The sequence below is a fragment of the Sapajus apella genome, unplaced genomic scaffold (genome assembly GCF_009761245.1).
Source record: "Sapajus apella isolate SASKATOON/1434 unplaced genomic scaffold, GSC_monkey_1.0 scaffold41, whole genome shotgun sequence".
Taxonomy (NCBI): Eukaryota; Metazoa; Chordata; class Mammalia; order Primates; family Cebidae; genus Sapajus; species Sapajus apella.
In genome coordinates, this window is record NW_022436981.1 from 18,688,842 (window position 1) to 18,704,448 (window position 15,607).

The window sequence follows — 15,607 nt, forward strand, 5'->3', positions numbered from 1 at the left end:
ATATAATCTGACTACAGATTATGTTACTATTTAACATAATCTGTAGTCAGATTATATTAAAATTAGAAAATAAACATATATGCAATAGTGTTATCATTTTTTACAAATAGAGGATTGATTTAATAACTTGGAGATTTATAACATGATATTATTATGACACTTTCTTTATTTTTCCAAGTTGAGAAGCATCATTTGGTATACAAATGTTAACTAATGACTTTGGTTTTGTTTTTGTGTTTGCTTGCTTTTTTACCTTTAGTGACAAGCTATTAGGGATTTAAAAACCCTTGATTATTAAGCTTCTAATAATCTTGAAAAACAACACCTGGCTAGGGAGGAAGGAGCCTAAAAATGTTTCATTAAGATAAAATTTTTTCAAAATGAAGCAGAATCACAGCACACAGACTCCAAAGGCTAAAAGCAAGTACATCCTTTCCAAATAGAATTAATCCAGAATTTGTCACAAGAAATGTATTCTACTTATATTCATTTTCTGAACAATCTCTGCCACTTTCGAGTTCTTCTGATACTCCACCTCTAACCTTTGATATGCCTGTAAAATTGAAGAGATTGCCACACTATTTTGTGATTAAGGGCAATTTCAAAACTAAATTGAGTTCTCATGTTACAGAAGAAGAACGTATCTAAAGTAGTCAAGAAACAAGAGAAATTAGGAAGTTTTACGTGAGACAGCTCTCACATTTTTAAATATAGTGTACTACTTTCTGAATAAGTAAAATTAAAAGAAAAATATAACTTACGATATAGAAAGTCCTAAAGGACCATTACTCTCATCCTAAGAATAACAATAAGCTATAAAAGTTACCAGCTTAAAGAAGTAAATTAGTCAATGGTAGCTTTTATCCTTGGCAGAGAAACAGGAAAGAAAGGATTTCGTAGTACACCTGGATTACACTGTGTTATATATTAATAAAATGAAACATTGAGTTTTAATAAAATTAAAGTTTAAACAAACTTAAAATTAAAATTTTAATAAATTCATAAATGTTCATGCCAGGTCTGTGGTAGATTAGAATATCAAGGCACCTTGGCCATGGAATAAGTCTACGCCCATTCTAAACTCTTTCCCATGCGTCTCCATTGAGCACACTGAAAGTACAGAGGCTGAATCACACCCGTGAGATGAAAAAAATTCTTTCAAGTCTTCTTTATTGCATCCACTGCTACAATCTTTATACACACACACACACACATACACACACACACACATATATGTATGTATGTATGTATATATGTATGTATGTATGTGTGTATATAAAGATTGGTGCCTGGCTCTGTCTCCCAGGCATTTTAGGCACCAGTTGACACAGCCGCCCAGATTTGTGCATTTTTGTGCGGAAACCTGCTGTGCCAGCTCAAACAGTCATGCTGGAAACTCATGGAGCTTTTCAGCCTAGAAATCTCCTGGTCTGTGGCCCGTAATAACTCATTTGGAAATGTGGTGATCACTCACCCTCTGCCTTGTTCTTACTGGGAACTGCATTCCAGAGCTGTTCCTATTTGACCATCTTGGATCCCTTCTCCTGCTGCAATCTTAAATAGGTAGGCATAAATTATGAGAGGTAAGATAATTCTGCCAGGAAACATGGGTGTTTATAGAATTCTCTGCAGCAGCCCTCCCAAGTCTAGAACCAGGATGCAGGACAGGCAGAGATCTCCTGAGGTTCAGAAAATCTGGCAGTACTAGACAGCAATGACAATTTTTCAGTAAACCACAGTTATCAGCTAGGCTACAAAGCAGAAATTGATGTCCTAGAGTTTGGAAAGCTGACAGCTATCTACAGAATACAAAGAAGTCTTGGGATTTTAATCTAGCTCAGATCCCAAATCTTGCTGAAAGCATCATAACCTTATTCTCAAAATACTTGAAGGCTGTGATCCACTGACTTGAAATTGCAACAAAGCTGAGAACTAGTCTACTTACAGATTAGTTTGACTCAGGCTCCCTCAATTTAGCAAACTAGGAATACTTAAAATATTCTGAGGAGAAAATTTTATTTACTATAATTTTTGCAATTCTTTTACACGCTATGTTTAACATATAATAAAAAATTATAAGTTTCTTGAAGATACAATAAAATGTGACCCATGGTCTAAAGAAGAAACAGTCAATTGGATTCAGTTGCTGGAATCATCATATAGGGATTTTTAAACAACTATGAGTAACACACTAAAAGATCTAAAGGAAAAAAGGGGACAATATGCGCAAAGACACGGTATGTCCACAGAGATTGAAACTTAAAAAAATTCATATTATAAATGAAGAATCTATTTGAAGGGTTTAAACATTAAAAACCATGAAGATCAGTGAATCTAAAGGCTTTCCATAGTAATCATCTAAATCAACACAAAGAGAAAATTTGTTTAAAAAATGTTCAGAGCATATGATAGCTGTAGAATAATGACGAATAGCCTCTCACACATAATTAGAGCTAGAGATGGAGAAATAAGAAAGAGTGGAGCAAAAGAATTACTTGAAAAAGTATGTAGTAATAATTTTCTAAAATTGATGAGAAGCATAAATCTTTATTTCGGAGAAGCTCAGCAAATTACAAGCAAGGTAAAGTCAAAGAATAAATTATCTAGGTATATTAAAATCAAACTGCTAAGAAGCAAAGAAAACAGAAAAATTTAAAGCAGCAAGGTGGATATATCACATTATGGCATCGATGATAAGAATGACAATTGACTTAAGAAACACTGGGGCCAGAAGACACGGGAACAGAATTTTTTAAATGCTAGGGAAAAACTCTGTTAAGGATTCTTTACCTCTATCTATATTTTTCAAAAAGAAAGGAGAAATAAAAACACTTTTTACGCAGAATAAAAGCTGAGATAATTTGTCCTTAAGATATTTACAATATACAAATTTCCAAAAATACTTGTTCAAGCTAATGTAATATTATATCAGACAAAAATCTAGAGCTCTAGAGAAAAACCTAGAACCCAAAAAGGTAAAAATGTGATTAAACACAAAGGACATTTTTTATAACACATATATACACAAACATAAATACATATGCACATACATATGCATATATATAATTAAAATAATATAAAAAATGGTTGATCAGTTAAAACAAATCTCACAATGTATTACAGGGTTTATATTACATCCAGAAGTAAAATATATGACAAGAAGACAAAGAGAATTCAGAATATACAAAACTAATCTACAGTATTAGAAATCACAGAGTGGCTGGGGCAGGGGTGAGTTAATTAGAAAAGTGGACAATAAATTTTTCTGCTATAATGGGTATATTTTCTCTTGGTTTTTGTGTTCTATGGGCATATAAAATTTTGAAAAATCATCAAACATAACCTTAGATCTATACATTATAAATTATAAAAATAATATTAAAAAATAAAAATTGAATGCATATGAGTTTAACATGATAACATTTATTTTCTTCTTTCTTGTTTTGGTTTCAAGGCATTTAACCTGGCTACTAAACTTTATTTTTTAATTTAAATTTTTACTTTTCTTGGTTTTCTTTACCAAATTTTCTAAAATGAATCTGTGTTACCAGAGAACATAATCTGTTCTATGTAAAACAAATAACTAAATAAATAAAATAATAGCATTGCCTCAACAAGAAGAAATCTTGTTTCTCACTAAGATCTTTCAGTTTATATTAATCATTCAGTACATAAGCTAAAGTAAACCAAAAATCTTGGATTTTTTTTTTCTGTATTTCTCTTTCCCTCTTGCTTTCTTTCTGCTCCTCTGATGATCATGTGTTTTCTTGTCATTATTGCTATTCTTCCTATTTCTCTTTCTTTTAGTTTGACTTCTAATCTTTGTCCTGAAAATAGTTTTTCTTCTGGTTTCATCAACCAGTACTAAAACTTTGCTCTTCCAATTAACTTTGTTAGCCCTAATTTTGATACAACAAATTTTATTTCCCAACACATTGCTTAATTCAACACATTTTGAGGAATGTAAATGACACTATCTTTTTTTTTTCAATGGACAGTCATCAGGAAATTAGCCAGTGGTGAGCTAATGATATAGGCAAACTGACATATAATATGACTGTTTAGGACTTTCCAGACATCTAGTTTGCACACAAAGGTGTAGGTACACACACATACACACATATATATATACCGCCTATATTTTTCTCGGTATATCTACTAAACTTCCTCTTTGGTATTGCCTGGCCTTGCTCATTGTTTTAGTTTGAGATGCAGCTCGTTCCACTTAGTTTTATGCTTGCATCTGCCCTGCTGATTCTCTTGCTTTCCCAAAGTTTATGTGAGTTGGTAATTTTAGTCCCCCTTTCTTTGACCCCAAACTCGCAAACTCCCAAATTGTCTTGGAATATTTTTGACCAATATTGAACAAAAATTATTTTTAAGCCTGTAAATTAGAATTTTCAAAATCTGACTTTAAGGCTTTAGAATACTACTGTTTCTCTTACTTTCAGATAGATACATTTCTAAAATAACTATGAAATAATAATTGGCAAATGAGGCATTAAGTAACTCAAGTTGAAGAATAGAATAACATATATTTTGGATACTGATTTGTTATATTTTTGACTAATACTGACCAAAAATTATTTTTAAGTCTGAGAATTAGAATTTTCAAAATCTGACTTTAGGCCTTAGAATTTTACTGTTTCTCTTACCTTCTGATTAATATGCTCCTAAAATAATTATGTAATAATAAATGAACAAATCTCACTATGTCAAACGAGGCATTCAGTAACTCTAGTTGAAGAACAGAATAACATAGTTTGGATACTGAATTGTTATATTCAAAATAACCTTGAGTCCACAATCACAAAATTAAAATCAGTCAGGCACACTGGCTCAATCCTATAATCATAGCAGTTTGAGAGGCTGAGGCAGGAGAATCACTTAAGCCCAGGCGTTTGAAACCATCCTGGGCAACATAGTGAGATCTTATCTCTATCAAAAATTTTAAAAAATCAGCCAGTGTGGTGATATGTGCCTGTACTCTCAGCTACTTGGGAGGCTGAGGTGGGAGGATTTCTTGAGCCTGGGAGTTCAGGGCTGAAGTTAGCCATGATCATGCCCACTGCATTTCAGCAACAGAGACTGACCCTGTCTCAAAAAAATAAAAATAAAAAATTCAAATCCATTTATATCCATTAAAACATTGATGGATTAGAATGATTTTTCTGTAACTTTTAGGGCAGTATGATATCTTAAGTACTTAACCATTTTTTTGTCATTTTAACTTATTAAAATGTCAATTAATATTAAGTTCAAGAACACTGATGGTTATAGTTGTGTGGCATTGTTTCTGAGGCCTCAGTTCTGTTCCATTGGTCTGCATCTCTGTTTTGGGACCAGTACCATGCTGTTTTTAGTACAGTAGCCTCGCAATATAGTTTGAAGTCAGCGTAATGCCTCCAGCTTCTTCTTTTTTTTTTTTTTTTTTTTTTTGCTTAGGATTATCTTGGCTATGGGAGCTCTTTTTTGGTTCCACATGAAGTTTAAGGTAGTTTTTTTTTTTTTTTCCCCAATTATGTGAAGAAAATCATTGGTAGCTTGATGGTCATAGCACTGACTCTATAAATTACTTTGGGCAGTAGGCCCATTTTTACAGTATTGATTCTTCTTAACCATGACCATAGTTTTTCCATCTATTTCTTTCCTCTCATTTCCTTGAGCAGTGGTTTGCAGTTCTCCATCAAGAGGTCCTTCACATTTTTTGTTAGTTGTATTCCTAGGTATTTTATTCTCTTTGTAGCAAACTGTGAATGGGAGTGCACTCATGATTTGGCTATTTGTCTATTATTGGTATATAGGGATGCCTGGGATTTTAGCACATTGATTTTGTATCCCGAAACTTTGCTGAAGTTGCTTATTAGCTTAAGGAGATTATGGGCTGAGACAATGGGGTTTTCTAAATATACAATCATGTCACCTGCAAACAGGGACAATTTGACATGCTCTTTTACTATTCGAATACCCTGTTTTTCTTTCTCTTGCCTGAGGGCCCTAGCCAGAACTTCCAATACTATGTTGAATAGGAGTAGTAAGAGAGGGCATCCTTGTCTTGTAACAGTTTTCAAAGGGAATGCTTCCAGTTTCTGCACATTCTGTAAGATATTGGCTGTGGGTTTGTCATAAATAGCTCTTATTATTTTGATCCATCGATACCTAGTTTATTGAGAGTTTTTGGCATAAAGCACTGTTGAATTTTGTCAAAGGCCTTCTCTGCATCTATTGAGATAATAATGTGGTTTTTGTCTTTGGTTCTGTTTATGTGACAGATTACGTGTATAGATTTGTCGATGTTGAACCAGCCTTGCATCCCTGGGATGAAGCCGACTTGATCGTGATGGATAAGCTTTTTGATGTACTGTTGGATTTAGTTTGCCAGTATTTTATTGAAGAATTTCACATCAATGTTCATCATGGATATAGGCCTCAATTTTGTGTGTGTGTGTGTGTGTCTCTGCCAGGATTTGGCATAAGGATGATACTGGTCTTATTAAATGAGTTAGGGAGGATTCTCTCTTTTTGTATTGTTTGGAATAGTTTCAGAAGGAATGATACTAGCTCCTCTTTATACCTCTGGTAGAATTAGTCTGTGAACATGTCTGGTCCTGGACTTTTTTTGGGTGGTAAGCTATTACTTGCTGTCTGCGCTTCTGATCTTGTTACTGGTCTGTTAAGGAATTCAAATTCTTCCTGATCTTTGACAAATCAGACAAAAACAAGCAATGGGGGAAGGATTCCCTATTTAATAAATGGTACTGGGAAAACTGACCAGCCATATGCAGAAAGCTGAAACTGGATCCCTTTCTTACACCTTATACAAAAGTTAACTTTAGATGAATTAAAGATTTAAATAAGAGGCCTAAAACTTTAGAAGAAACACCATAAAACCTCTAGAAGAAAACTTATGCAATACTATTCAGGACATAGGCATGGGCAAAGACTTCATGACTAAAACACCAAAAGCAATGGCAACAAAAGCCAAGATCGACAAATGGGGCCTAATTAAACTTAAGAGCTTCTGCATAGTAACAGCAACTATCAATAGAGTGAAGCAGCAACCAAGATAATGGGAAAAAATTTTGCTATCTATCAATCTGACAAAGGGGTAATACCCAAAATCTATGGAGAGCTTAAACAAATTTAGAAGAAAAAAACAACTCATCCAAATGTGGGCAAAGGATATGAACAGATACTTTTCAAAAGAAGACACTTATGCAGCCAACAAACACGAAAAAATACTCATCATCATTGGTCATTAGAGAAATGCAAATAAAAACCACATTGAGATACCATCTCATGCAAATTAGAATGGTGATCACCAAAAAATCTGGAGACAACACATGTTGGAGAGGGTGTGGGGAAACAGGAACACTTCTACACTGTTGGTGGGAGTGTAAATTAATTCAACCATTGTGGAAGACAGTGTGGCGATTCCTCAAGGATCTAGAAATAGAAATACCATTTGACCCAGCAATCCCATTAGTGAGTGTATACCCAAAGGATTATAAATCATTCTATTATAAAGACACATGCACATGTATGTTTATTGTGGCAGTGTTCACAATAGCAAAGACTTGGAACCAACCCAAATGCCCATCAATGATAAACTGGATTAAAAAAATGTGGCACATATACACCATGAAATACTATTTAGCCATAAAAAAGGATGAGTTCATGTCCTTTGCAGGGACATGGATGACACAGAAAACCATCATTCTCAGCAAACTGACACAAGACAGAAAACCAAACACCGCATAGTGGGTATTGAACAATGAGAACCTATGAACACAGGGAGTAGAACATCACACATCAGGTCCTGGTTGGGGGGATAGGAAAGGAATAGCATGGGGTGGGGGAACATGGGAGGGATAGCATTAGGAGAAATATCTAATGTAGATGACAGGGTGATGGATGCAGCAAACCACCAACAGGGCACATGTACATCTATATAACAAACCTGCACAATCTGCACATGTACCCCAGGACTTAAAGCATAGTAAATAAAAGAAAAAAATTCAAGAACATTGATATAAAATACTATCTTAATCTTAGCCTAAGTTAAGTCTTGTATTATAATTTTAATCATTTTACAACTTCTTTGAGGCTTCGTTTTAATTCATTGTTTCATTAAACTCACTGATAAGAATAAAAATTTTAAAGAAGTTTGTTTTCTAATATATCAGCTATATGTTATTAAGTATAATTTTAGCATTTATTTTTATATAACTGTAATATGTTAAAAATCATGAAAAAGCAAATTCTAGGATTTTTATTCATATATTTTTAAGAAAAACTGTATTAACTAATGATAAATGATTTGTTAATCTGTATGAATAAACATATTTTATCTGCCGTACTGTGTACCTGCTTCAGGAAAACAAATGAAAGTAAAAATCAAGTAAAATAAAAGGAACAAAAAGGGAAAATAAAAAATAACTTCCTAATAAACTGTGTAACAGAGATCATTCACCTTAACTGTCAGCAGGAACTCCAGAATAAGTCATTTATTCAGTGATGGTAACTTCACAACATTATGACGAAAACTACAGGTAATCTTTATTACAGAGTTCAACACTGAACCTCTTCAGTTGAGTCAATGCATTTGAGTACCAAAATAAATAACTGTAACATTCTGAAATGTCTGCATATCACCAACATATGCATTGCTTTTTTTATTTAAAAAATCTACCATTTTTCCAAATTAATCTTTATATTTTCTCCCCCAAATCTGGGTAATGCACAGGGCTACATCCTAATTGTTTGAAAAGTGAATGGAACTATTCATATGGATCTCTACAAAGAGAAGAGAAATTTTAATAAAAGAAAGATAAATAGCATTTACCATTTGGCTTATAATGTAAATGTCATGCAATGTCCTTAGCTGAAGACCTGTACTTATTAACAAATATATATATATATATGTTTTTGTGTATACATTTATTATATATATATAAATATATATATTTATTTATATTTATTTCTTTACATACACAAAAATATAACTTTTTGTATGTAAGTGTAACTCTTTAGTCAAGCAGGTTACACGAGTTTTAATTTAATAGATTATTTTGTCCAAGAGTCTTTTTTCCTCAATATACATTTGTTTATATATCAGAGCTAAGTTTATATGTCTCTTCGTAAAATTTATTTTAACACATGAATAAATAAATACATTATGACTCTTAAAAACGTGGCAGTTTTGATCCTTTTGTAGTTCATGAGCATGATGATTGTGTGTTCACATGCTTGCGTGAGATGTGCCACCCTTTAACCTTGTTATGACGCCGGCACATTACCCATTAGACCTGAACTTAAAATAAAAATTAAAATAAAATAAATAAAAATAAATAAAAAGTGGCAGTTTAAACTTCCATTTTGTTGATTCCTATTTCTTTGGCAGTAGAGCATATATTTTTATTCATATGGCTTTTCTCTCAAAATGTATTACCGTAATATTTAACTTTGCCTTTTACAGCTGCTCTAAGTTACTCATTGGACTTCCATTTAATGCATAATCTCTTTTGCAGAGTGCACCTAAGTATTTTTTAGAGACCGCATGATGAGTGCTTAGCTGTTCCTAAGTTTTTCTAACAATTTTGTTATTTTAACTTTCTTGTCTTGTTCTTAACCCTCTTAACCATTGTTTTGTTTTTGACTTTCCATTGCTACCATCTCTGGGGTAACATTTTTTTTTAAATGTATTTTTTATTTATAAAGCAAATAGAAGTTGAGCTAACTGTGAATGAGAACATATTTTCACTAAATGTTTGAGGAATATATTTTATCATTGAGTAAGAGATCCCAGGCACAATTCTGGCTAACTAAAATATTGGCTTTAGTCACACAGGATAAGACGTTTAATAAATATCTATACCATAGATGTAAAGATTAAACAAGCTAGTAAGCACATATCTAGGGTGCATAAAAATTATTCAGGAAACCTTTGGCAAAAGAATTATTATCCAGCATCAGATTTGTGAGGATAAAGAAAAGATAAAAATTTTGGCTGGTGCTTATGACAATATGGTCTAATGGAACAAAACTTTCATTTAAGCTTGAAGTATGTTGATATAATACCTAATAGTTATCAAATTTTTGTTTCCAGGGATAAATGATTTATACAAATTAGTTTATTCTTCATTAGGAGAAAAATATATTACTTAAAATCTATTGATAATTAAAGTTGAATAACTTTGAATAATTGTAATAGATTCCTGAATTGATCAGTGATATTTTCTTTCTAGAGCCAGAAATAGGAAAGTTCTGTAATTGGTAAGGTATATGTATTTAGTCTTTTATAAAGATGGATTTCAAGGTTATTCAGAACTGTATAGTGTTTTGCTTTTCATAATATCCATGCCCTTAAATCATATTCTCTTAAATCATATTGAGATTATTCCTTCTATTAGGTCGAGATTTTGTAAACTTCAAGGACTCATTATCCTGCTGTATAGTAAAGAATACATTTGAAGGCCAGTGGTGATAGTATTTTTCACCCAGAAAATAATACCCAGATAAAATATATAGTAAAGAATACATTTGAAAGGCCAGTGGTGATAGTATTTTTCACCCAGATAACGATACTAATAAATTATTTACTAAGTACACTTACTGTATCGAAGGACTGCAATAAATGCTCAGCATGCATCTCCTTTAACTATCATGAAAAAAAACCTATAATGGGTTTTAATTATAACCATATTACAGATTTTTTAAAATGAGGCTTAGACAACCTAAAGAAATTCCCATTAACAAATGGCTAGTAAGCAGTAGAACTAGTATTATAAAACAGATCCGTTTCAACTCAAAAAGCCATGTTCTTTCTACACTACCAGAAATAACATATCTAGCAATTGCGCTGCTAACCTTTTATGATGCTCATGCCTGCTGAGCCCAGATGTGCTCTAAATTAGTGCTCTTGCAAGCAAATGAATCACCTGAGAATCATGTTAAAACACAGACTGTCATATAAGCGGAATCATACAGTAATTGTCTTTTGTGACTGGCTTATCTCACTTAGCATCATGTTCTCAAGTTCTGTGCATGCTGAAATTGCTGTTTAATGGGTATAGATTTTCAGTTTTGCAAGATGAAAAATTTTGGAGATTGGCTGCATGGCATTATGAATATACTTAACACTACAGAACATCATACTTAAAAATTAAGTTAGTACATTTTATGTTATATGTGTTTAACCACAGGTTTTTAAAGTAGAGTCTTAGTGGGGCACAGTGGCTCCCATCTGCAATATAAGCATTTTGGGAGCCCCAGGCAGGAGGATAACTTGAGAACACGAGTTTTACACCAGCCGGGGCAACATAGCAATACCCTGTTTCTACAAAAATAAAAATAAAATCATCATCTGGGTGTGGCAGTGCACATCTGTATGACTAGTTACTCGCGAGGCTGAGGTGGGAGGACAGCTTGAGGCTGGGAGGTTGATGCCGTCGAGCTGACTGTACCACTGCACTCCAGCTTAGGCAACTGAGTGAGACCCTGTCTTAAAGAAAACAAAAATAAAAAAGAAAAAAGCAGATTCTCATTTGGTGGGTCTCGGGTGAGCCCAAGGTGACGCTGATGCCGGTTCATAAGCACCCTTTGCCATGCAAGGGTACAGATATTTTCTCAAGGGAGATCTCTACGAAACCGCTGCCATTTGCTTTGAATTGGCATGTAAGATACTGATGAAACCTATTGAGTTTCGGCTTTCTAATGTATTTCTTTCCAACTAACATGCATGTCCTCATTCACACTAGTAAAACAGGTGAGCAAAAAGTGCCCAACGCTTCTGATGCCCTTCAATTCCCTAGACAGTTCAGACTCTAATAATGTCTTTGGCCTTGGAAGCATTTTTGTCTTAAATTTCTAAAATAATCGTGTCCTGAAATATCTTTTGTGATGATATTTGTTGAAAAGTTTCCTCCTATCCTGACAGCTGAGAAGGGAGGAACCATTTCCAAGCTGCTGCTACATATCAAAGAGCTTGTCTTTTCAGCTTCACTGACACGTTGAATGATTTTCCAGAGTCTGAGAAAATATCAGGCAAAATCTTTTCCAGATAAAAAGCCGCTGTCAGCTGCCTGCAGCTGAGGAAGCAACTTTAAATCTTGTGGGGAGAATTTTTATTGCAACCTCAATCCCAGGTTCCAGCTTCTGTTTTACATCCTTTTTTGGCTTGACTGCTCAAGTAGCTCACCAAACCTGAGCAGGACCTATGGGTCTCACCTTCACACAGCCAATCTCAAAGTTTTCTCTTGAGGAAACCATGCTAACAGCCACTTGTTCAGAGGAGCAACGTCAGGTGATTATTTATACATTATCTACTGTGCTTTGTAGCGCCACCCTCACTGATATATGATAAAGCCAATAGAAATTGATACTGAAGTCCATCTACAGGTTTCTCCTTCTCTCTCCTCTCTCTCTCCCCTCCCTCCCTCCCTCCCTCCCTCCCTTCCTTCCTTCCTTTTTCTTCCTTCCTTTCTTCCTTCCTTTCTTCCCTTCTGAGTCTAGGTCTGTCACCCAGGCCAGAGTACAGTGGCATGACCTCAGCTCACTGCAACCTATGCATCCTGGGTTCAAGTGATTCTCCTGCCTCAGCCTCCCGGCTAGCTGGGATCACAGGCACGCACCACCACACCTGGGTACTTTTTGTATTTTTAGTAGAGACACGGTTTTGCCATGTTAGCTAGGGTTGAGAACTCCTAACCTCAGGTGATTTGCCTGTGTCGGCCTCCTATAATACTGGGATTACAGGCATCAGCCACCATGCCTGGCCTACAGGTTCTTCTAATATGTAATTGAAGTGTCCTGACACGACAATTTTATATTACATGGCAATGTGCTATGCCAATAATATCTTCTGATTTGGGAAATGCATGTGATTCAAAGAGAATTAATAGGAAAGCAGAGAATCAAGAGATGCCTTCTACTAAGAAAATTATTCCCAGAGCTGCACTGACCTTGAAACTCATCTGTTGATTCATAGATGTTCAGTTTATTTTTCTTTAACTTCCCATGTGTCTTTTCTATATATCTGCATTAATTGGAATAATCTTGAGTTCATCTTGATTTCTTGGAAGCAAAATGCCTAAACATTGAATTAGTTTTGTCCATTGATCAAGCCTTAATAAATCTTACAGATTCTGGTCTTGGCCAAGGGTATAATCTCCACTTCATCAATGACTGGCCAGAGCTGTCTCTGGACTCTGGAGAGACTCTGGAGGGGTCAGGTCAGGGCTCTTATTAAGTTACCTTCATAGTTTTCATGGCACCCGTTCTCAAGGGCAGCTATGTTTTGTATTTAGACATACATCATTTTCAAGAAAAAATACTTGTTTTCATTATTCCTATCATAGGTCCCAACAGCATTAAAAAAGTAAATACATCTTCTTAGCCAACAAAAGGATAACCTTGAGATTTTCAAAATTTACCTCTTTCTCCTACTTATTGGCTTAGGGAAAAGAGTGGTCATCTATCTCTCCAAAGTGTATCCCATCACTATTGTGCTCTTAACTCATATTTCTGATTTGTCAATTAGGAATTCCTTCCTCTCTGTTTCATTTTGTTTTCAGAAGCCTCAAACATACCATATTTTCTATTGTTTCTTCACATATTACGAGTGTATACTTTCCCTTCCCTATTTGTTTTCTATTCTTTCAACATTGCCATTCAACTTCCTATTTCATTGATATTTCAGAAAAGGTTCTTTTTTTATTTCTGCTATTTATTATCATGTGGCTTACTTCATCCTACTGAGGCATAATTTATACATTTGTAAATGGGTATTAAAAATGGCGGAGCGGGAGATCCAAGATGGCCGTTTAGGAACAGCTCAGGATTGCTGCTCCCAGTGAAAGCGCAGAGGGTGAGTGGACGCCGCGTTTTTATTGCCCACAGACTAGGAAATTCCCAGGCAGAGGAGCTCCACGGTCGCCAGCGCGGCTGTTGCGGCCAGCGCGGCTGTGCTGGCCAGCACCGCTGCTTTGCCCCGCGCGGCTGCTTTGTCGGCGCCCCGGAGCCGCGGTTCTCCGTACAAAATACACCGGTCCGGGTGCCCTTTAGGCTGGTGATTGGAGCCACGGGAAGTCGCCCATACACTGGTTCAAAAAGGGGACTGAGCAGAGAACCAAGACAGTAGATTCCAGGGCCAAAAAAGAAAAAAAAAAAGCGCCACAAACCTCAGTGCCGCTGTTTAAGCCATCCCAGTGAGTGGCCGCAGGGGAAAACAAACAGACCCCGGCGCCTCTTCAACAGGCGACTGGAACACCAACTTAAAAAAAAGGCTCTGAGGCAGGGAGCCAGGCGATCAGGCTCGGCTGGTCCCACCCCCACAAAAGAACAGCAATCAGAAACTCTGGATTGAGAGTTTCACAGCCAGCGCAGCTGAACCCGGGACGGTCCAGCTCTGTGGGGGAGGGGCGTCCGCCATTACCAGGGAGCCCGCCGTTGCCAAGGCAACCCGCCATTGCTGAGGCAGCCCGCCGTTGCCAAGGCAACCCGCCACAGCAGAGACTCCGCCCCAACAGAGGCGGGCCACCATCGCCAAAGCAGTTCTAACTACACCCATATAAACAGGACTGCAGGGAAGCTCACTCGGCAGCGGGGCGGAGCCCACAGCAGCTCAGCAAAGCTGCTATAGGCCGACAGTGACTAGGCTGCCTCCTTGCTGGGCTGCGCAGGTCTGAAGGAAAAAAAAAAAAAAAAAGAAGGCGGCAGCATAACGGAAACTCATAAATAAAGCCCTAAATCCCTGGGACAGAGCACCAGGGAACAAAAAGCAGTTTATGAGTTCTCCTGTAGCAGACCTAAAAGTACCTGCCCAGCAGCTCTGAATGAACAACAACAAAGCTCGCAACTCACCATTTGAGCTCCTATAAAGAAAAGACCGTCTCCTCAAGCAGCTCCCTGACCCCTATATATCCAAAAAGACACCTCATAGAGGAGAGATCAGATTGACACTAGGCGGGTATCCTTCTGGGACAAAGATAGCAGAAGAAGAAAACTGGTAACAACCCTTGCTGTTCAACAGCTGCTGCAGGTGAACCCCAGGCAAGCAGGGCCTGGAGTGAACCTCAGCAGACCTACAGCAGAGGGGCCAGACTGTCAGAAGGAAAACCAAGAAACAGAAATAAACTCATCATCAACAAACAGAACGTCAATCTGAAAGATTTGAGACCCAATCTGAAAGCCAGCAACTACAAAGTCGACAGGTGGATAAATCCTTAAGGATGGGAAGAAACCAGCGCAAAAAGGATGAAAACACCCGAAACCAGAACACCTCTCCTCCTACAAGGGATCACAACTCCTCGCCAGCAAGGGAACAAGGTTGGATGGAGAACGAGTGGGATGAAATGACAGAATCAGAATTCAGAAGGTGGGTAATAAGAAACTTCTGTGAACTTAAACAACATGTTCTAACCAAATGCCAAGAAACTAAGAACCTTGAAAAAAGATTTGACGAAATGCTAACAAGAATGGACAAAATAGAAAGGAATATAAGTGAATTGATGGAGCTGAAAACTGCAACACGAGAACTTCGTGAAGCATGCACAAGTATCAACAGCCGAATGGACCAAGCAGAAGAAAGGATATCAGAGGTCGAAGA

The 15,607-nt window shown here is 36.3% G+C and overlaps 1 protein-coding gene and 1 non-coding gene across 2 annotated transcripts in view; one reads left to right on the plus strand and one right to left on the minus strand.

Annotated features, from left to right (window-relative positions):
* LOC116565901 (protein eyes shut homolog) overlaps positions 1-15,607 on the minus strand; it is a 774,713-nt gene that overhangs the window by 280,299 nt on the left and 478,807 nt on the right. The window lies entirely within an intron of this gene.
* On the plus strand, positions 9,206-9,309 carry LOC116565933. The gene has a single exon (XR_004275672.1). It is a non-coding gene; the product is annotated as a small nucleolar RNA U13 (small nucleolar RNA).